Genomic DNA, 22,594 nt, shown 5'->3' with positions numbered 1-22,594 from the left:
AGCATGCAGTTATTAAGATGCCAAGTGGCCTCATTTAATTACAACCTTTATTAAGGTATTGAATACTCTAAATGCACTATTTATCACACCTGAAGAGATGAGCCGTTCTACCTTAATGGACCGCTCTCAGTGGGCCATCTATTGATTATCTTCTCTACTGAATTAATTCCTAGTAATCGCCTAGTGAATAGTCGTTAAACGGAGCACCTCCTGCGAGCGTGCGGCTGGGGCTGGGGCCTACGTTGGGCCTTTCAGATCGTGAGCAGCTTTTGCCCCCTCGCCACAATTTGAGTCGGCGAACAAGCTGGTGTCTTCGCTGTAGAAAGGTTTTATTTACAGGGGGCCAGGGCAGGACAATTCCATTCTTTCCTTAAGAGTTTCTTCTGAGGTGCCTGGGTGGCTCAGGCGGTTAAGAGTCTACCTCAGGCTCAGGTCGTGATCTCGGGGTCCTGGGATTGAAACCCGCATGGGGCTCCCTGCTCGTGGGGAGCCTGCTTCTCCCTCTCCTTCTGCTGCTCCCCCTGCTTGTAAATAAAAACTTAAAAAAAAAGAGTTTCTTCCAACTGAGCCAATGGCATTTGAAGACCCCTTCCCACATCAAAACACTGGTCTGTTGAAGAAAGTCCCACCTCAGAGGAGGTGGCGCTCTTGGAGTTTCTTGGGCAATCTGGCTGCTGAATGGCCTCCTTCCACTGAATTTGAGGCGGTTGTCCAAGGAGTCCGTCATTCATGTCGCTGACTTCAAAGAATGTTTTACTGGCCCAATATTTGGATGAAGTATGTGGGGTTCAGAGGTCGTCCAGGCAAACAATAGTGGGTAGGTGGTCGCTCTGCCTGATTTCAAGGAGACGTTTAGAAAGCCCACACACTGGTTAGGGGGACAGGGAGTCGAAATGAGAGGGGGTGGAATCCCTGGGTGGAAGAAGGAGGTCCCTGTAAACCCAGCATCTCCCAGGTGACTGACCTCTGCTCTCTTGTCCTCTTACAAATCCCTCTTAGGGATCACTTACAGCACTAGGCAGAGCCAGCAGTCACAGGTGTCTCAACCTTTTACCAATCAACTGTCTCCTCAAATTCAATTCCACGGCTGTACCCAGTGGGTTGTGTGGAGGTATGTTTGCAAAGCCAAAGAGTGGCCAGTCTGGCTAGGCTTCTCGAACATCCCTTTCCTGTTCCAGACCAGACCCAGGTCGTGTGCTCCCTTCCTTAACCTCTTCTAGAACAAAGTCACACAAGGTGGCAGGATGGGTGGAGCCTATAGTCAAAGATCAGGGCTTGGCTCTCAGTTTTGCGATGTTTCTAGACAAGCCTCCACATCATGGTTCTGGTCTACCGGGCCATGAACAGCCTAACACAAAAGTCAATGGAGTTAGATTTGGCCAACCTAGAATGTCTCTAAGTTTGCATTTATGACCTCCAGTCTCCCTCCCTGCATTCTTTTCTCCCTGTGTGGTATCTAATAATAATAGCAACAATAATGATAATTAAAATAATAATACCTATCATTTATTAAATGCTTATTAAGAATCAAGCACTACGCTTAGAGCATTACATATGTTATCTTGCATAATCCTGACAACAGCCTAATGAGTTAAGCATGATAACCTCATTACTAATGAGAGTCTATGTTTATCATCCCTAACTGCATATGGTAAGCACTCAGGAGTTTTTGTAAAATGTGGCCCTGTGGAGATTGTTTTAGTTGCCTTGGTGGGGGAGCCTGAGGACTAATAGTTCTTGTCAGTGGCTATGCATTGAAATCACCTGGAGAGCTTTAGAAACATACTGATCCTTGGTCCCACCCATACAGATTCTGATTTGGTTGGTCTGGCATGATGCCCAGGTATTGGGATTTTAAAAGTTTCCCCAGGTGAATTTAATGTACAGTTAAGGCTGAGATCCCCTGTGCTGGGTTGAATATTTTGCCCAAGATCTTCAGAAGTTGGGGATTGAAGGGGCTCCTGGGTGGCTCAGTCGGTTAAGCCTCTCACTCTTGATTTCCACTCAGGTCATGATCTCAGGGTCGTGAGATTGAGCCCTGTGTTGGGCTCTGCGCTCAGTGGGGAGTCTCCTTGAGATTCTCTCTCTCCCCCTCCTCTCTGCACCTCCCCGCCCCTCACCAAAATAAATAGATCTTAAAAAAAAAAAGGAAGTTGGGGATTGAAGTTGGAACTTGAACTGGCTGACCCCAATTTGCTCCAGAGGGTTACACCTCTTCCTTTCATGGACCATTCCAACATCCAGTAAGGAGCCATTTGTTATTTATGCTTCCAGATGAATGTTTTCTAGAAGTAGTTTAAACCTTCCTTTATCTATCTGAAGAAGGGAAAATAGCATATTTCATGAGAAGCATTTTATGATCCTGGGAGCAGGTGGAAGCATTTTGGAGGTTTTGGGACATAGGAGTCCTGTCTACTAACTCTCCCACTCCATATTTATGCATATCACTGAGGTCATGAATCTTAAGGCTTGGGTGTCCCATGGCTGCTAGGACCAGAGCAGAGACTCAGTGTGCCCTGAGCCCACATTCTCCTCATCTCATTCCAACATCATTGTTGCTCTCACTTTGCAACTTAATCCTTACTCAAGGAGGGAAAAAAAATTAATTTAATTATAGTAGAGTTGCACTTTCAAAAAAGGTAAAAACACCCTAGTCTGTGTTTGCTCTTTTGAAGACTCCCCCACTGGGTGTGGATCTCCACCATCCCTTTGGTTCTAAAATTTAGCCTCTGGCGATAGCTACCCTGGCCATGCCAGGGGCTCTCCCAGCTGGGGGTAGGCTGCCCATCTTCTCCCAAGTTGAGTGGAGGGGGGCAGGCAGGCTTTTCCCAGCCCAAGAAATCACCATGAAGTTGAAGACTTACAACTGTGCTTCATTGGTGTTATTTCTAGCGCCAAACGTAGGCTCCCTGCCTACAGTGTGGTTACCATCATGGGTTTCTGGGAGTTCCCAGGGGGTGCCTTGCACTTGTTTTTCTTCTTCTTGGTGGACCCCAGGTAGCCCTGTGAGGTGGTGGGGAGAAGGAGGCATAGGGCAGTGTCGCACTTTGACAAGAAGGCCCCAGTGGGGTAGAGCCCAAGCCAGGAGCCCTACAGAGATTTGGTGGAAACTCACTGAGCTTTATTCACATCTTTCTCTCTCTCTGGGGCCCAGGAAGAAGTCAGTGGCGGTCCAGGCTGGGGAAGAACCTGGGGGTCAGACACTGCACATGCTGATTCTGAAAGTTCTCCTCCCCTCCTATTGAAGTGTTGTCATTGGTCTGGTTTCTCATGCTCTCTTTTCTCTTGGGGAAACTGCTCTCCTGGGAAATGCCTCAGTTCCTTACTAGTAATGAGACTCCTGTCTCCCTCACCAATCCTTGGTGTCTTGGGTGCACCACAGGACCAGGTTTGGATTGATTGGAGCTTGGCGGTTCTGGGCCAGGCCCTAGACACACCCCTGGAATTGCCCTTTTTAGGACTGCCAGCCCATTGGTCACTGAGGCTGTGTCTTTATAATTCTAGGAAAATGAAAAGCTAGAGAGCTCACTCAAAATAGATGAAAAAGACTTAGTAATGCCAGATTCATTCTTCTAGTTGTTCTTGACCAAAACTTCTCCTTCTCTCCCACCCTTCATTCTACCAGCCATCCTGCTACCTCTCCTGCTTCCATACTGCAATAAGATGCCAACATCTCTTGTAGGAGCTCCTGACATCTTTCATCTTCCACCTGTGCTGCTCTGTGGTCTAATCAATGTAGCAAAGTGATGCAGCTAAAGTTAAATCAGATCAGGTCACTCCTTTGCTTAAAACCCTCCTTCCAGTGGCTTTCCACCTCATGCGGAGTAAAGCCTAAGTCTTCACAACGGCTTCACAGTCTTATAAAATCTGGCCCCTTGGGACCTTTCTGTATAATTTGTCTGCTATTTTCTTCCACTCTGGCGACATGGTCTTTGCACTTCTTACTTCCTTTGCCCGGAATGCTAGTCCCCAAAATATATGCGTTACTCACTGCCTGTTGAGCTTTACTCAGATCATTAATTCAATGACTTTGCATTGCATTAAGTTCTAAATCCAGGTATTTGACTTTAAGCCTTTGTTTCTCATTAATCAGTTAAACCTATACATAAAATACAGGGGGAAATTGGCCAAAATCTGCACAGGCAACTTTCCTTCACCCCCTTTTAAAAAAAGAAGCCACCTGTCATTGAGATCTGACATGATTTCACACACACACACACACACACACACACACACACTTTTGCATCTGAGCACATGTGGGCTATATATTATGGCATATGGAAGAAATCTGTCTAACTTGCTAATAAGAATATCTTAAAAGAGTATCTAGATGAACCCTGGGCAAGTTCTGACAACCATTTATGACCACTGAGAATCAAATGAAGTGGGAATTTAGTTTGAAAAATGGCTATTAGTAATGAAAATGTCAAGGGAACTCTGACTTTCTGTAACCAGAGTAGATGGATTCACCTTTTTACAAAGCTTCAGCATGTAAAACAGGCTCTGATATTTCACCAGGATAAAAACCTATTCAAGGCTGTGGCTGGAAGCCCATGGTAGCAGTAGCTCAGAGAGGAATTTAATGGTTTTTAAATTATGGTTTTGGGTGCCTCAAATTATTCTTAGATCCTGGACAGAGCCTGCCTGACCGCTTGAATATATTCAATTTTCAAGTGGGACGATTTCACAGGTTGGCTGTAACATGGAGATAAATTATTCATACACATGTGAAGTATGCATTTCTGTGCCATCTCAACTTGTCACTGTCTATATAATATATGGTATATCTATGATTAAGCAAGAAAAAATTTAGAAATTACTAACTCAGCGCCAGCTTGAATTATAGGCTCCAAGTAAAGACAGAGTTTAAAACTCAAAACAAAGGATCCTGGACCCAACCCACTTTTTACTCAGTAGTCGAATATTCCTGTATGTTTCCTTAATTATTTATATCTCCTCAACATCTACACCCTGACAAGTCTTCAGAAATTGGCGCCAGAATTTGAATCTATGATAGTTTACTTTTATGTACCCGGTGAAACAAAACAAAACAAAACAAAACAGTTGTGTATTAGGATAGCCCGAGGCAATGAATAAACAATTGAGTTAGCTTATCCTCACACAGTGGTACCCCACGGTCACTCAGGTATTTAATCATTCTTACAAAACTGCACATTCAAGAGGAGGAAAATGTAAAAGGTTTCCACATTTGTTTCATATCCTAACTACTGCACATCTGATGTCCTTCTCTGATATAGCAGTCATGCTACCAAAAGAGATTTTTTTGAGAAAGAAGTCATACTGTCCTCTTTTGGATAAACTCTGCTAAATGAAAGGGCTAGCTGCTTGCCTCTGGAGTGAAGAAATTTAAATTGTAGTTATTTTTCTATTCTCATCTAATGATATCTCTTTTTTTCCCTTTATTTTTGGCTTTTCCTTATCTCTTCCAAACAGGGGTAAAAATTGGGGAGACTTGAAGTAACCTGGGAAATCAAAGGTACTGAAAATCTGAAACTTGAAAGGAGATTCTCCATGTAAATACTCTTTTTAGTTTATTTCTAAATCATCTCTATGTCCTTCTGTTTGCTTTTCTTTCAAATGTAGTTAGCATCATCTCATTTTTGTCGCCTACTGTGTGGTTTGCCCACTGCTAGTCATAGGAGACGTTCCAAAAACAGAGACCAGACCCCAGCCCCAAAAGGACTCATCATGATGTGGGGACATACATGTAAGCAATCATTACAACATGGCCAATCACAGAAGACACACATACACGTGATTAAAACTCAGTTGTATTCCCATAACATTAAATATATAGTAAGAGGTAAAATGACAATTTCAACCTCTTACTAAAAATAAAGAATCCTCAGTGATTCCAGACTTTTTCCTACACATATATAAATAAAGCTATGTATTTGTGTGGGGGGGTCCCCAAGAGCAACCCCAAGTTCTATGATTTACCAGGAGGACTCACGGGACTTAGCATATAATCATATTCACAAGACTTATTTACAGTGAAAAGATTTAGAGCAAGATCAACACAGGGGGAAGGTGCGCAGGGCAAACTCTGAGAGAAGCCAGGCACAAGCTTCCCGGGGTCTCTCCCACACAGGACATGCTTAATTCCACCAGCGAGGAGTTATGATGGCACATGTGAAATGCTCTCTGTGGGGGAAGCTCTTTAGAGACTCCGTGTCCCGGGTTTTTATAGGGCTGGTCACACGGGGAGCCTCTAACTGATACAGAGCACAATTTCTGACTCCCAGAAGGAAAGCAGGAGTTCAGTATAAACCACGTTGGTTGTACAAGCAGTTTAGGCATAGGAAGCCGCTTTTATGAGTTGGGAATAGCAGGACCCCTCCCGAATTCCAAGTTTCCAGATGCCAGCCAAGACCCAACCTGATAAGCAGAACTTTCAGAGGATTATAGTCAGGCCTGCTTTGTTAAGTCTTTCCTACACAATACGTATTTACACGTTGTACAAAATGCTCCATCTCTCTCTATTCTACTGTCTTTCATCTGCAGCTTTTCTTTTGAAGATAACACTGTTGTGGACACCTTCCTATACTAGTTCATGTAGGCCTACCTACTTCTTTGTCATAGTACTCCATTTTAGAGACAATTTCTTTAATTCTTACATAGGTTGATATTTGGTTTGTTTGCAATTCCTTTTTTTGGAGAGGGGAGAGAGAGTGCTTGAGTGGGGGAGGGGCAGAGAGAGAGCTAGGGAGAGAGAGAGAGAATCCCAAGCAGGCTCCACCCCAGCGTGGAGCCTGATGCGGGGCTCAAACTCACGACCCTGAGATCATGACCTGACCTGAAATCAAGAGTCGGGTGCTCAGCTGACTGAGCCACCTAGGCGCCCTGTTTACAATTCTTAATATTACAAATTATGATGCAACATCATTGTTCATATATTTTTCATATATTCATGCCTATTGTTTCTGTTACATGGACTTCTAATTGCTGTTACCTATGTTTCTAGAAATGTTATTCCTGATGTCAAAGGAAGATCACTGTGTTGGAATGTCAGTGGATGTATTAAAATGAAGAGAGTTTGTTGGAAAGAGGGCTATTAAAAAATCCAGGTACAGTTAATCGGAGCTGGAACTCAACTGCTCAACTGTGGCAGGGAGTTTGGAGAGGACAGAAATGTTGTACTTTTAGTTCGAAGGCAATACAACAGCCCCCGACTGTGGATGGCTAGTGAGGCTTGAGTTAGGAGTGGTAAAGATGACTTCCAGTTATATGATCTGGTGGACAGCATCTAGGTGGTATGCAAGGAGAGCAATTAGGAAGCAATTATAACAATTCAGGGAAGAAATGATGGGGGCTCAGATTTCCAAGTGTTCATTCATTCATACATATCGAACATCTGCTAAGTAACAGCCACTCCATTAGCTGTTAGCATCAGTGCATTTTTTTTTTTTTTTGGTCAAAAACATTGAGATAGAAACTTGATGCAATCAATATAGATTCCAACAAACTTGGCATTAATTAACTTCATTGCTATTCTTTTGTGGATGGCACAAAGTTTAACAAAAGCTAGAGAGAGTAATGGTGAATCATGACCCAGATGCTTGAATACCTTGCACACGCTTTAGCGTAAAAATATGAAGAGGGAGGGGAAAAGGAATTATGAAAGCAAATAAGATCCCTTTTGTGTCTAGGTTTGTAGACAGACACTCTCCCACACGCCCAATTCAGACAAATGTCCTTAGCAAACAGGAGTATGTGATCCACCTCCTCACTGTGCCCAGAGAACATTCTATCCTGCACAGTTCTGAGTATCACTTGTGTGGGCATCAAGTGTGATGTGAAAGACAGAGACCAGTAAGCAATTCTTTTTATTCTTTTCACCGATTTGCCGTTCCCTTCATATTTGCCCTTCCTCCCTAGTCCATGAGCCTAAAATGCAACTTCCTATTGTCTGAAGACAAGACACATATAAATTGAAATTTGAATGACAAGGGGAATTTTATTTTTATAGGGTTTTATGCTTCCTTCAATAGAACTTGACGTGCTCTTATGCATTTTGTTTTACAACTTGTTTGAATTTATATTGGAATCTGCTTTCTGATTAAGTTTATTTGACTAGGCAGAAAAGTTCCATCTGCATTCATTTGCACTCAGTATATGTAAGGAATGTGATCTCACACATTCTTTAAAAAATTGTTTTTCATAGTCTCTGAAGCTCATGTGGGGAGAGGGGTCCACTTTCTTTTCTTTCTGCAGACATAAGTCCCTTTATTCTCCTTTTAATTCCTGTAAAAAGTCCAGTTACATTCTTTAAGGAAAATATATAAATGGCTAATAAGCCCATGAACAGATGTTCAACATCACTAATCATTAGGGAAATGCAAATCAAAAGCACAACGAGATACCACTTCACATCCAATAGGATAGTTATTATTTTTTTAAAAAATATAGACAATAACATGTTAGCAAGGATGTAGAGAAGTTGGAAATTTTGTGCATTGCTGGTGGGAATGTAAAATGTTGCAGGTGCTATGGAAAACAGTGTGACAGTTCTTCAAAAAAAATTTAAGTCTAGAATAACCACGTGACCCAACTAATCTACTTTTAGGTAGAATTTTTCTACCCGAAAGAATTGGAAGCAGATTGAAGAGACATTTGTACATCAGTGTTCACAGCAGCATTATTTGAAATAACCAAAGATGGAAGTGTCCATTGACAAATGTGTAGATAAACAGAATGTGGTTCACACATATAATGGAATATTATTCAGCCTTAACAAGGAAGACATTGTGCTAAGTGACAAAAGCCAGACACAAAACAGCAAATATTATATGATTCAACTTGTATGTGATTCCTGGGGTAGTAAAATTCATACAGACAGAAAGTAGAATAGTGACAGCCAGGGCCTGAGAGAGGGGGAAATGGAGAGTCATTGTATGATACAGGATGGAGTTCCAGTTTGGTAGGATGTACAAGTTCTGGAGATGGATGACAGTGATGCCTGTCACAACCCTGTGAATGTATTTAATGCCACTGAACTATGCACTTGAAAATGGCTGAAATGGTGCGTTGTGTGTTATGTATATTTTGCCACAATCTAAAAAATGAAAAAAAAAGTCAAGCAGTAGTCAGGACTACCTGGGCAAACATATACTTTTCCCCAGTGGTATTTTTTCCTCATTCTGAGGGATTTTCTCTCTTTTCCCTTTCACCCAGCTTCCTCTCTCTGCCTTTGTGCTGTTTGCACTCTTTTACGTCATCCTCAGTTACAAAACTTTCTCTACTGACAGATTTTAATACAATCAATGATCCCCTGAACGTATTTGAGCCAAAAGGATAGCTTTCCCTGGCATATTTTCATTTTAAGGCTTATCTCTAACTGAACATGTTAGGTGGTATTTCCTGTAGAGAAAGCCTTCTGGGGGCCCTAACATCTCCATTCTTTGGCACCTGTGCCCCTGCAGAGGACTGATGTTCTGGTGACAGATTCAGTCAGGGAAATGGAAGTCATTGTAGGTATTTCGAGCAAAGAGGGATTTCATACAGGGAGTAAAGTTGCCAAGTTGTTGGAAGGGAGGAAGCCAAAGTGAGGATGGGAGGAGTCATGTTCCCCAGAGGCCCAGCACTACAGTCAGGCCACCAGCCCCACAGCCCCACAGCGCTCCACTACCCCCTCCCCCCCGCCCCGGCCCCGGGCCTCGCACTCCTACTGCCTACAACCCCTACTGCCTACAACCCCTACTGCCTACAACCCCTACTGCCTACAACCTCCGCTGCCCCGTGGGATCCCTCCGCTGCCCGGGCCGCCTCTGCCACTGCTACCAGACTGCTGCCACGAAAGCTGGAGCCAAAAAAAGAATCCCTGCTCTCATGCCTGTGTCTCCCATGGGTGGCTTCTAAACTGGAACCATGCTGACAGGGAAGTCTGAGAAATAGTTCACAGGTTTCTAGCCCTTGTGGTTTGGGGAGCATAGAAAGGGAGGTCCTGAGCACAGCAGGCAAGGCCCGGCACAGATGTGGGACTGTGTGAACTGAGCACCTTCACTTGAACAGGCTGAGCCCTGCATGATGAGGTAGCCTCAGCCTCCAGAAGGATCAAGTCTCCCCAGGTCAGACAGACCGGTCTTACTGCCCTTAGATCTTGGGTGGTGATAGCAACAGCCATTTGCCAAGCCCCTTCAGGGAGCCAAGGGCTTTGTGAACTGCCTTAAGCCTCTCATCAACAAGGCTGTGAGGTAGCTTTCCTCACTTCCATTCTACAGATGAAGAAACTGGAGTGGGGGCGGGCGGGGGCAGGTGCAGGTTACACAGCCAACGAATGGGGGAGCTGAGATTCAAACCCAGGTGGGAGGGTTTGAATCCTCCTCCCACGGTGAACTACTGGAGCTGCCATTTCCATCTCCCAGGCTTGCTGGGGATCTGATGAGAGGCTGGATGTACATCTCCTGTTTTATGTGTCCATTCTTTACACGCGGGCATGTGGCCTTCACGTCTCTCCATTGGTCCTGTGTCAGTGAGCACTACCGTGGAGAGCAAGCGTGGTGTGGTCTCCTCGGCGCTGAAACTGCCCACCAGGATCTGCACAGAGTGCGTTCTGGTCAATACCGCGGCCTCCTGATTCTGGCAAATGGACCTTGTCCTGGACCAAAGAGGGATATCAAAAGACTTAAAGTTGTTTCTGCTGCTGGGTAACTTTTTCCTATTCCACCTGTACTAGTTTCCAATGGCTACTGTCATAGTTTACCACAAACTTGGTGACTTAAAACAATACAAATGGATTCTCTCACAGTTCTGGAGGCCCGGAGTCTGAAGTCAAGGTGGTGGCAGGGTCAAGCTCCCTCCAGAAGCTCTAGGGGAGAATTGTTCCTTGCCTTCTCCAGGGTTGGTGGCTCCAGGCCTCCCTTTGCTTAAAGCTGTGTGACTCCAATCTCTACCACGACCTTCACATTGACTTCTCTTCTGCACGTCTCTTTAATCTCTCTTGGCCTCCCTCTAGTGATTGCATTTAAGTCCCCCCCACCGCCCCCAGACAATCCAGGATGATGATCTCCTCATCTCAAGATCCTTGACTTAGTCATGTGCACAAAGACCCTTTCCCCAAATGAGGTTCTATGCTCAAGTTCCAGGAATTGGGATGTAACCATATGTTTGAGGATACCATTCAGCACCCTATAACCTCCCAAGGGAGGAAGGAAAAGCAAAGATATGTTTTCTGCTTCCTCCTCTCAGGAGCACACTTGTGACCCCGGGTTTTTCTCCTTCATTCCATAGCATCTTTCCCAGTACCTCTCAGCCAGCACCACCAAAAAATCTGAACTCTTGGTGCGCACACGAAATAGATGGATATTCACAATTGCAGCTCTGTGTTCTTCTTTGGTTGGGCAGGTAGTAGACTCAGTCAGGCCTTATTTCTAGTTTAGGCCAAACAACACTCCCATCAACTTCATTGTCAAAAATTCCTCCATGGTTCTGACTTCAAAGAAACTGCTTAAATTAGGCTTCCCCCTTTCTGGTACTCTGCCCTACAAAAAAACACAAGAGAGTCTTTTCCAACTAATTTATTCCTCTCTGATTTCTTTTTCCTGGACTTTATTTCACTAAAAATTTCTTCAGTATGCCTCGATTTCTGAACTGTGTCACAAAAATCCCTTGCATGGGATTAACATCCAAACTTTCTATTTCCTTCCTCCCAGATCTCCACGCCTTGCCCTGCCCCCCAACATTCACTACATTTTTCACTTGGAGCTGGTTTCCCAGGCTGTCATTAATAAAAGCATAAAACACAAACATCAGACAACTCAGTGATATGCTCCTGGCCCAGGAAGAAAGGAGGTGATTCCTCCTAATTCCCACACAGGATTTGGGAGGGGGGAAGGTCTGCACTCTTTGAAATCTCAGTGGAAAGACAGCTGGCAGGCTTGGCTCTCTGCTATTACCACCTGGTTGGAGCAAAGGACAGGAGTCAGTGGCTTACCTCTCCCTCCCTCCCTCCGCAATCAACCCCACAGAGGGAGAGGTAAGCCAACTGACTCAACACTTGCAGGTTCTCACAGGTTGGCTCCTAAGCTGAAGCAGGGGTTCCTTGCCCTGTTCACCATTTGGTAGATGTTGTCCTTCACTTTATACTGGGGACCTGGTCTTCTGATTCTCGTCCAGCCTTTGAACACCATTGGAAGAACTTCTGTTTGTTCCTATAGCGCTTCTAATTTTGCAGGACTTTGCACAGAGATCCTTATTTGATCCTGACAGCAAGCCAGTGAAGCAGTTAGCTGGACATTGCTGCCCTTGCTTTACAGATTAAGAGAGTGTGGTTACAATAGCCAAACTGTGGAAAGAGCCAAGATGTCCATCGACAGATGAATGGATAAAGAAAATGTGGTATACACACACACACACACACACACACACACACACACACACACACACACACACACACACACTGGAATATTATGCAGCCATCAAAAGGAACGGGATCTTGCCATTTGCAACGATGTGTATAGAACTGGAGGGTGTTATGCTGAGTGAAATAAGTGAATCAGAGAAAGACATGTATCATATGACATCACTGATATGAGGAATTCTTAATCTCTGGAAATAAACTGAGGGTTGCTGGAGTGGTGGGGGGTGGGAGGGATGGGGTGGCTGGGTGATAGACATTGGGGAGGGTATGTGCTATGGTGAGCGCTGTGAATTGTGCAAGACTGTTGAATCACAGATCTGTACTTCTGAAACAAATAATGCAGTATATGTTAAGAAAAAAAAAGAAGATAGCAGGAGGGGAAGAATGAAGGGGGGGAAATTGGAGGGGGAGACGAACCATGAGAGACTATGGACTCTGAGAAACAAACTGAGGGTTCTAGAGGGGAGGGGGTGGGGGATGGGTTAGCCTGGTGATGGGTATTAAAGAGGGCACGTTCTGCATGGAGCACTGGGTGTTATACGCAAACAATGAAGCGTGGAACACTACATCAAAAACTAATGATGTAAGGCATTGTGATTAACATAACAATAACAAATTTAAAGGGGGAAAAAAAAGAGAGAGAGTGTGGTTGTGTGACTAGTACCAGCTCACCAACCTATAAATGACAAAGTGGCCTGTAAGTAGGAGTCCAGCCTAGGAACTTTGGTTAGGAAGGCAGTTTGCTTTCTGCTCCTGGCCTTTCATTTCCCTCTTATTCTTTTTCTCCCTCTCTTTTTCCTTCTTTCTCTTTTCATCTTCTCTATGCCCTCTGACTCAGTTCCCTATTACTCATCTTCCTCTCTATTCTGATTATTTCTGCCATTCTCCTAGACCTGAGTTTCTATACTAACTTCTTTAATACTGTGTGATATATATATATTGCATATATATATATGTGTGTATATATATATATATATAGAGAGAGAGAGAGAGAGAGATGAAAAATCTGGCATTCGGTGGTCCGCAGACATTTCCTTTCCCCACATTTTCAATCGTGTGGACACATGGCTAAGACTGTACACTTTTGTCCCCCATTCACCTGTGTCATCCTTTTCATAGAGCTGTTGGATTTGATTTAACAGGAGACCCTCGCTGTGCATCTGTGACTATAAGCCGTGGCCAAATGAGAACCGCCTGATAGATGTGGCTGGAGTGATTAATAGCAGCCTGTCTCCAGAGCTCTGAGAGTGGCGAGTGAGACACATTGCTCTGAATCCAATTCTAATTCTGTATTGTCACAGGCATCTGTTTGGCCAAGTGGAGGCCCTGTGTCTGCAGCACAGCATCTGTCTGCAAGCTCTGGATTTCCTGGGTCACCAAGACAGATTCTCTGAGTGGAAAAGAAAAAGATATGGGGTAGTGGTATTTCTCCAGAGAAGGGTGTGAACGCAGGGTGTGTGTGCAGCCGGACTTTCATCCCTGACTGATCTCTTCGCTGGACAGAGTGTGAGCCAGAGAAGGCGCAGCAGAACCACGCCTGTCCAGGTTTGCCCCCATTCCTGCAATGCCATTATCTTATGCTTTCCCAGTGAGAAATTCATCATGAGGACAGCATGTCTAGGAATGGAAGAGCCCAGAGATATGACTCGTTTTCAAACGTTCTAGGACTGATCTTTACCCATCTTCTGCAAATGAGTTAGCATTATTTTGCAAAGCCAGTTACTTACCGGCTTCTCTTCTGCAGATCTCTAACTGCCTTAGCATAAGGAGGTTTAAACAGAAAAAATCTCGGGCTATGTCATCTTTACCTACTAAAGTTAGGCTTTTCTTCCCCCACCTACATGTCTTGAATGTTGTCAAGCTGGAAATAAATCTTGCGGCAGAGCATTCACTGATTCCATTCAAAGGAAAACAACAGTGACTATGTCTTATTCTTTCACAAGCCTGTTGTTGGTTTCTTAACAGTACTTCCGGCGCTGTGATCTGCCAGGAATCAGGAAGCTGGAGTCCCAGTTGGCTGGGCCAGGGTCCCTGATCTCAGCCTCACTCTGGAGTTGGAGAAAACCTGCAGTTCCTATTTGAAACTGGATAGTTGGATGATGTTTTTCTTGGCTGCAACTCTAAAGGCTGGTGCCCAGAGCCAATCTTTGGCAAAAGAGAGAAGTACGAAGTTTGTTTCTCCCTCAAACACTCCCAGCCTCCCTCTTCATCCCCTTTTCTCCTGTTCCTTTCCAAGTTCCCAGGACTTTGTTCCTCTTGCACCTCCTCCACATGTGGACCCTGAAGGGATCTGAGACAGAGTTTCTATATGTGCAAGTGGATGTATTGTCCAGAGAAGTGCTTTTACAACTTTAAAGTGTGTACAGATCTCCCTCATCGTTAACGTGCGGGTTCGGGCTCAGCAGTTCGGGAGTGGGCTCTGAGATTCTGCATTCTGACCAGCTCCTGATGATGCCGATGTGGCTGGTCTGTGGACCACACCATGAGTAACGTGTAGGAAAAAACCTCCTATCCTCCTCCTGTGTTTCTGCCTTACTCTGACAGGACTTCCACACTGACAACCCTTCTGGCACCAGTTGTGTGGGTTTCCCCCACGCCACCCCCGTGATTCTGTGACCCCAGCTGGGTGTCCTACAGTTTAACTCAATTCTGACACTGTCTACCTGAAGATAGTGTCAGATGCCCCAGGTTCAGGGCTCAGTCCCACAAGACTGTCCCCTCTCCCCCTTGATGTGCCACTCTCAAGTAGTGGGTTCCTAGGTTAACCACAACTTCTGTCCAACTTGGTTACAAACTAGAGATTCCCGTGACCTCCTCCCCTTTGGTTTCAACATTTTGCTAGAACAGCTCACAGAACTCAAGGAAACACTTATGTATGTTTACCAGTTTATTAAAGGATATGCTAAAGGATATGGGTGAACAGCCAGATGAAGAGACACATAGGGTGAGGTCTGGGAGTTTTTGGAGTGCAAGAGCTTCTGTCCCTGGGGAGTTGGAGTGTATCACCCTTCTGGTACATAGATGTGTTCACCCACTTGGAAGCTTTCTGAACCTCACACTATTGGGATTTTATGGAGGCTTCATTACATAGACATGATCAGTTATTAACTCCATTTCCAGCCCTCTCCCCCTTCTGAAGAATGGGGGATAGGACTGAAAATTCCAAGCTTCTGATCACACCTTGATCTTTCTGGTGACCAGTTCCCATCTAGGAGCCCACCCGAAGTCACCTCACTAGAACAAGAGATGCTCCTCAGGCTCTTCTTACTTAGGGATTTATAAGGGTTTCAGGAGCCCTTGTCAGGAACTGGGGGCAGAGACCAGTATGTGTGTGTGTGTGTGTGTGTGTGTGTGTGTGCGTGTGTGTATTTCACAAGGAGCAGTCTTAAGCCAACCTAAGGGGAGAGAATGGGAATGGAAAAGGTCTCTCCTTTTCCTTTCTGGTTTAGGGAAATGTGTGTGTGTGTGTGTGTGTGTGTGTGTGTGTGTGTGTGTGTGTGTGTTCAGCTCTCATATTTCCTGGTCTTTAGGTAAATCTTTGTGCTCTCTTTAGATCCTGCATGATGATTGGTTTGCTCGATCAAAATTTTAAAATTAATTGTTCAGATCAGTTCTCATGGATTCATACCCATGATAAATTTTCACTTTTAGAAATTTCTCTCAAAATACCTTGATCTCTCATTTTGGTGAAAACCAATCAAATTTAAATTAAGTTCCTTATAAATTTTGTTTGTACTGTGTGTTTTAGGGGCAAGAGTGAGTAGAGAAGAGTGCAGAGATGGGGCCAGAAAAGATGGCCCAGCTTATGTCTATGCCTTACCCACCACTGCAAGCAAACTGCTGGGAGAAATGATTGGCCTGAGAAACTGAAGAGCCTGAATATGGTGACTCATCTTAGAGGGCAGAACCCAGTTGACAAGCCAGACCCAGAACCAAAGCCTTAGTTCTCAGTAATACCGATGTGTCCTCACCCCAGCCTTCTACTGGCTCAGTATTCAGGTCATTGGACAGAGAGGGCTGTGAGTAAATACAAAAAGCTGTTTTCATGAATTATTCTCTAAGAGATGAACTTGTTTAGGTACCCTTTTCACAGAATGGAATGCATAAAGGAGGAAGTCAACCTCAAGCAGTCCCCATCTCCACGGCCCCAGCAGCGGTACTCCCCGAAGCTGAGCAGTGCCTGCATAGGCAGTAGCAATGCCTGTGGGAATTGGGGGCACCACTGCCTGGAGCCCAGGAGGTCAACAAGGACAGGAGGAGGGGGGAACAAATTGGAGACATCACAAGGGACCCACTGGGGAGATGAACAATTTCAGTCTTGATCATATGAGCAAAAAACTCTCTGAAGCCTCCCAAGAATATTAAGAAGAGATGCTGGTGACTGGGGATTTGGCTGGGGGCCAAGGTTCTGCCTTACCAATAGGAATAAAAGTCCAAGACCACTGACCAAATTTATTTAAGATCCCACATGTTTAAGCCTCCACTGTGTGATCTATAAAACCACAACCTAAGACATAATGAGTGGTTGGGGTCTATATGCATGCTTTGGTCAGAGCAGCTGTGTTCTCTTTTATGGGGCATTCATGTATGATTTCATTTGAGAAAAGAGTTCCTAAGCTCAAATCCCTGAGCAGGATGCTCTCAAAGGGCCCGGCCAGCACGAAGACCCTACAGCTCTTCCTCTACGAGTGAGAAAGTAATAATGGCTGCTGTGATGAGGACTCCTGGGAGCCAAGGCCAGGCCAAGGGAGGCTGTGGTCAGAAGGGATTCCCAGAGTATGAGCCCTTCGTAGTTGAATGGCTCTAGGGGTTGACAAAGTCCAATTCTCTGTAGATACTGAAGCCATCCAGGACAATTGTGGCAGTGTTTAGGGCTGGGGGAAGATCCTTAGGACAGGTGCTGAAATCCCTGGACAAAATGAAGGTGGGCAAAGCCCCAGACCTCACAGGCCATTTTAAACCGGGAAAGAGCTTTAAAGAGCTCTTGCTCACATTCCTAACTTTGCAGTGTTCAAATTCAGGCCTCATCACCAGCTGGCCTCAGAAGCTCTGAAGGTCCCCAGGGAAGGAGGCCATTTCTAAATGAAAGAGGATCCAAATCAGAGACCTTATTCTAACCATAATTGAAATGTTCGAGTAATAGGATTTTGGATAAATTAGTTATTCATCATGGAAGAGGTATTATAAATACCATACCTCATTGCTATTCCAAGCTGTCCGCTAGTCATCTCCTTTAAGGTGAAAAATAGAAGAATTAACGTGGTTCTGAACAGTGATCTGCTTAATGATTTCAAGGTTTTTATCTGGAGAGGATTTCAATAAACTACTTTAAAAGAAGTGGAAGCCAAAAAAAAAAAAAAACTGTGTGAAGGGTTTGTATAATTGCTGAAAGGTTGGTTCTCTAGGGCTAGAAATCAACAAAAAGGGTGAATGTTATGGAAAGATTTTTAAGTAATTATTCAGGAGAAACTAAATAGAAAATCAATCAGGAAAATAAAAAATTCATAAATCCAATTGCTCCTAATTGGCTCTGAACATAGTACAGAATTCAAAATGTTTGCCTATGAACAGCTCTGTCTCTTGAAGTTATGACTCTTACCACAGGAAAGAGCATTTGGGTTACTTATTTTTTTCTATCAAAGAAAATTCATGAAGGCCAAAGCAATACTGCAAATGGCTCAAGCTGAAAAACTCTTCAACAGGGCTGTTTATGGAGAAATTCCTACCAAAGATTTACTTGAGCTAGGAAGAATATATTTTCAAGTCTTTAAACATTTATTAAGCCCCTACTATGTACACAGCAGTAAGTTGGGCCCTGTGGGAGATACGTAAACTGATGAGCTAGGATTCCTGAGAATTTACAATTTCAAAGGGGAAACAGATGAATGCCTAATTAACTTTAGGACAGATATTAATGCAATAAGGGCTTAATAACAGAAAGATCACCAGACAGTATGGTCAGAAAGAGGGGCACAAATTGTTTCTGACAAAGGAGATCTACAAACGTTTCTTAGAGGAGGTGAAATAAGAATTAAGAAGATACTTCACACAGAACATTTTGAACGAATGTCTGGTGGAAATGTGAGCTAGGCTTGAGGAATACGGAACGTTTTCTAGTAACTTAGAAGAGGTGGTACAAGGTAAAGTCCTAAAGAATATGATATTTATATTTAGCATTTTATTCTCTCCCTCTCCATTTCAAACTTTGGTGGGCAGCCATAAATTGTATACTCTCATTTCTCTTGTTACAGTGAAAATTTCCCAATTAACATATATACTCTTAAATGTTACTGACTTAATAGGGTACCCCTCCCAAGGAGTATTTGCTCTTTAAAATAATTTTAATTTTTTACGATGTATTTGTTGAAGGTATAGAAGAACTCAAGATAGGGAAGTTATTCATGGTTTAAACAGTAAGGACAACTTTAAGAAGATTCTGGTCCCCTTTTCTTTATCGTGGGCATTTTCAACATTCCAAAGTTTGCTCAGTGTTTGTTTTTAAAAGATGAGCATGGGGAAAGGATCACATTCTGTTCTAAGGTATTATCTTTTCTCTGGTGGTGGAATTTCAGGCATCGGTATGAAGGTGGTATTTTCAGGTGGGAAGATTTACCTAAGACAGGCCCACTGGGGGTTACCTTAGTATTGTGCTATGAGCTCATGGTTTAGAGACAGAAAGCCCTGCATTTCAATTCCAGCTATGCCTCTTGGAACTGTGAGTCTGGGGCAGACTGCTCTGCTCTTCGGAGACTGGACTACTATGTGTGCAAATTGGGAGTGGTCTCTGGCCATTATCAAGTCCACAGTGGGGCACAACATCCCCGCAAATCACGAAAGCAAAGTCATCCCTAGTACAGGTGCAGTAGAAGTGAAGGGCTGAGGGAGTCCCTAGAAAAGCTGTGGGTATAGGCCATGGGGACCTCTGAGGAGCTCCCATAGCCCTCTCTCACTGCCTTGCTGACTCCCACACATTTCTTTTCCTAGCCAGCGTCTCCTAGCTGGACTAGTCATCTTTCAGATCTCAGAGGAAAGTTATTTCTTCAGGAGGCTTTCACTCATCTTCCAGACTGTCTTCTCACTCTCATGGCAACTTCTAATTTACTAACATTTAGTGTCTACTTTCCATGTTTGACAGGAAGATTCGTGAGGCTAAGTATCAGATCAGTATGATTTATTGCCTGGCCCATGGTAGATGGCCTTAAATATTCTTGAGTTAATTAATAAAGGAAAGGGAAAAGGAAGGAAGGAAGGAAGGAAGGAAGGAAGGAAGGAAGGAGGGAGGGAAGGAAGGAAGGAAGGAAGGAAGGAAGGAAGGAAGGAAGGAAGGAAGGAAGGAAGGAAGGAAGGAAGGAGGGAAGGAAGGGCCCTGTTAAAATTCATTCCATTATAATCAAATAAGCCATCTAGAGGACTAAAGGAGAATGGGTTCAGACTGATATGGCAGCCACTGAGGAAGAATCAGGAGTAGCTCCAGTTAATATGCTATGATTTTTCTGAGAGAACAAAAGGCAGCACTGGGGTCCACTCATTCTTACATGTCAGCTTTGCTTTCAGTGCTATTCTTGCTAATGTTTAAATGGCAACATCATGACCCTGGGGCCTCATGAACTGCACATGATAAATTCCCATGATCTGACACTCCTCTACTGCTCAGCAGAGAACTTCATAATATCTTTCACCTGCTTTGCAAACTGGACCTCTTTTTAAGTATAGTAGATGAATATTTTAAAAGAGTCTTTCAAGAAAATATAAAGAGTATTTCATCAGAAAACATTCTGTTTCTGTTTGCAATTCAAAATATTTTATGGGGTGTAGGAATGGAAAATTTGGACTATTCTTTTCATTCTTATCTTGACTTCAGATAGGATTCTGACAAGAGTTATGTTAGAGAGAGTTATGGGTGCAGTGATAAGAGCTTAGCAGGGGATTTAGCATTCGATTCAATGCAAGGAACATCTATTAAGTACTTATTGGGTTGAGTGTTCAAAATAATACAAAGTGTCAGCCACTGCACTAATAATTAAAATGTTTTATGCAGTTATGGTGTCAGGTAATGAATTATCTCATTTAATCCTATTGGCTCTATAGTTGATACTGTACTACTGTTATCCCAACTTTATAGATAAATATGTGTGTGTGTGTGTGTGTGTGTGTGTGTGTGTGTGTGTGTATACATGTCCAGGGACACATAAACACTCACTGGTGAGGCCAGGACTCCAACAGGGGCAGTTAATTCTTCAGTCTGTGTTCTTTAGCACTACGTGAAGGGTCAGGGTGGGTGTGAATGAGAAGTGTTGGGGAGGAAAGATTTCACTCTACCCTTCAAGGTTCTTTTGAGTGGTCTAAGAATTAAGTTGGCATGAGACAAATTAACAGGAGAAAATCAAATTTATTCACATATGTGCAGGGTCCATAAGACTATGAAGCCCACAGGCAGTCAGGCAACTGAGGCTTATATGCCATCCAGAGCTAAGGAGAAGGGGGGAGGGGTGTAGAACTTCAAAGAGAAGGAAGACCATTCATAAGAAGATGAAAAAGAGTAAATGTTTGGGAAACAAATGCTTGCTGGGCCACTCAGAACCAACGAAAGACAGAGAGGACTTGCCAGGTTCCTCCCCATCTACCACCCCTAGTTCATACCATAATGTCAGTATCTATGGCAATAGCTCCCTTCCTAGAGCAGCTCTTCTACCTAAATTCTTTTAGGCAGTTAGGAGGAATGTTAAAGATTCTTCCTGAGTCTTCTGTTTCTTAAAAATAATCTGCATGCCAAGGAGACACATTTTGGGATGGGAAATTTTGCTCCCCTCCAGAGGGCAGAGATATTATGAGGAGACATAATCTTAATCATTGAGAGGCTTGCAGTCCATCAAGACGCCTCATAATAAAAACCCAGATTCCATCTTTTTTTTTTTTTTAATACTTCTTTGCAGTCCTAAAGTCTTCCTTTTGGAGTTAAAGAGAAGTCTATTTTGCGTTGTACCTGCCATCCATACAACTGCCTCTGTCTACCTGATCCTGCCACTATGCCCATGGCTGATCAGAGCAGAAAAGAGCCTCTGTGAAATCCCTGATATAGTATTTTCCAGGAGCTGAGAAAAGGGTGGGAAATAGAGAAAGACAAAGAGAGGCAGGCAGACAGAGAGAGAAGGAAGAGTAAGAGATGAGCAAGGCTGGACTGAAATGTGTTGTCTAGCCCTACAGTCTAATACTTGGCACCCTTTAAAACTTCATTCTTTAAATATTTACTCAACATTTGTTTACATGAGAAGCTGAGCTCTGCCTGGAAAAAGGGCAGAAGAGGAGGCTGTGCTCAATTGCTCCCCTGTCACAATTTAGCTCTGACCCCAAACATCACATCCAACTCAGCTAAACAGAGGTTTTATGGATTTTATAGATCTTCCTACTTCATATTGTCCCTATCAACCAACCTCAGATCTCATTCTAGCCATCATCTGTTATTCCTCCAGTGTACCCCTCAGGGGTCTCATCCTCTTCCCACCAGCCCAGAGGGGTGGATTCCCACAATCCCCCTGATCAGCTCCTGTCCAAGTATCCTAAGCTTTTCAAACACATGCAGTAATCTCTGAGAGGAGATATTTCTCCGGCAACAATTTGGTGCCTGGTTATATTTTGTTATCTCTTATAGAGAGTGCTCCAAAGGAATTGCTCCAAGCCTGCCCTTGTGTCTGAGATGAGGATAGATGGATCGGAGTGTCAAGTTCATGATCCCATGGGGCATTGTCCTTAGGGAATTGGGAGTATTGGAGGGTTTTAAATAGAATGAAGTGGCTTGTGTTCTAAGCAGACTACCCTGGAGGCAGTGGACAGAATCCTGCACAGGCCGTTCTTGGTAGGCCTGGAGAATTAAGGATGGAGACGCCTGGAAGGGACAAGATTAGCACCTCTAGATCTCAAGTCTGCCCAAGTCCCCCACTCTGTTGCTTTTCCTTTTCTGAATAGTAGGTATTGCTGTCATTGCGATCACCTTCCTTATCATAACTTGCATGGTCCAGCACAAAATAAGAATTCAGAGTCCCTTGTTTAAAAGTTATTAAGAATTTTAAGACAAAAATAGCAAGTTGGGGGCTTTTCTGAGCTCAGGGCTATGAAACTGTGCAGGTCACACATCTGTGACCCTGGCCATGCTAGGAGTCACACCCTCTCTATCCTAGTATTTTCTATGACGGGAATTCAACTACTTCCTATTTCAAC

This window comes from Zalophus californianus, chromosome 1 (assembly GCF_009762305.2).
Source record: "Zalophus californianus isolate mZalCal1 chromosome 1, mZalCal1.pri.v2, whole genome shotgun sequence".
Classification (NCBI taxonomy): Eukaryota; Metazoa; Chordata; class Mammalia; order Carnivora; family Otariidae; genus Zalophus; species Zalophus californianus.
The sequence above is the reverse complement of the archived record's forward strand: the minus strand, read 5'-3'. Positions refer to the sequence as shown.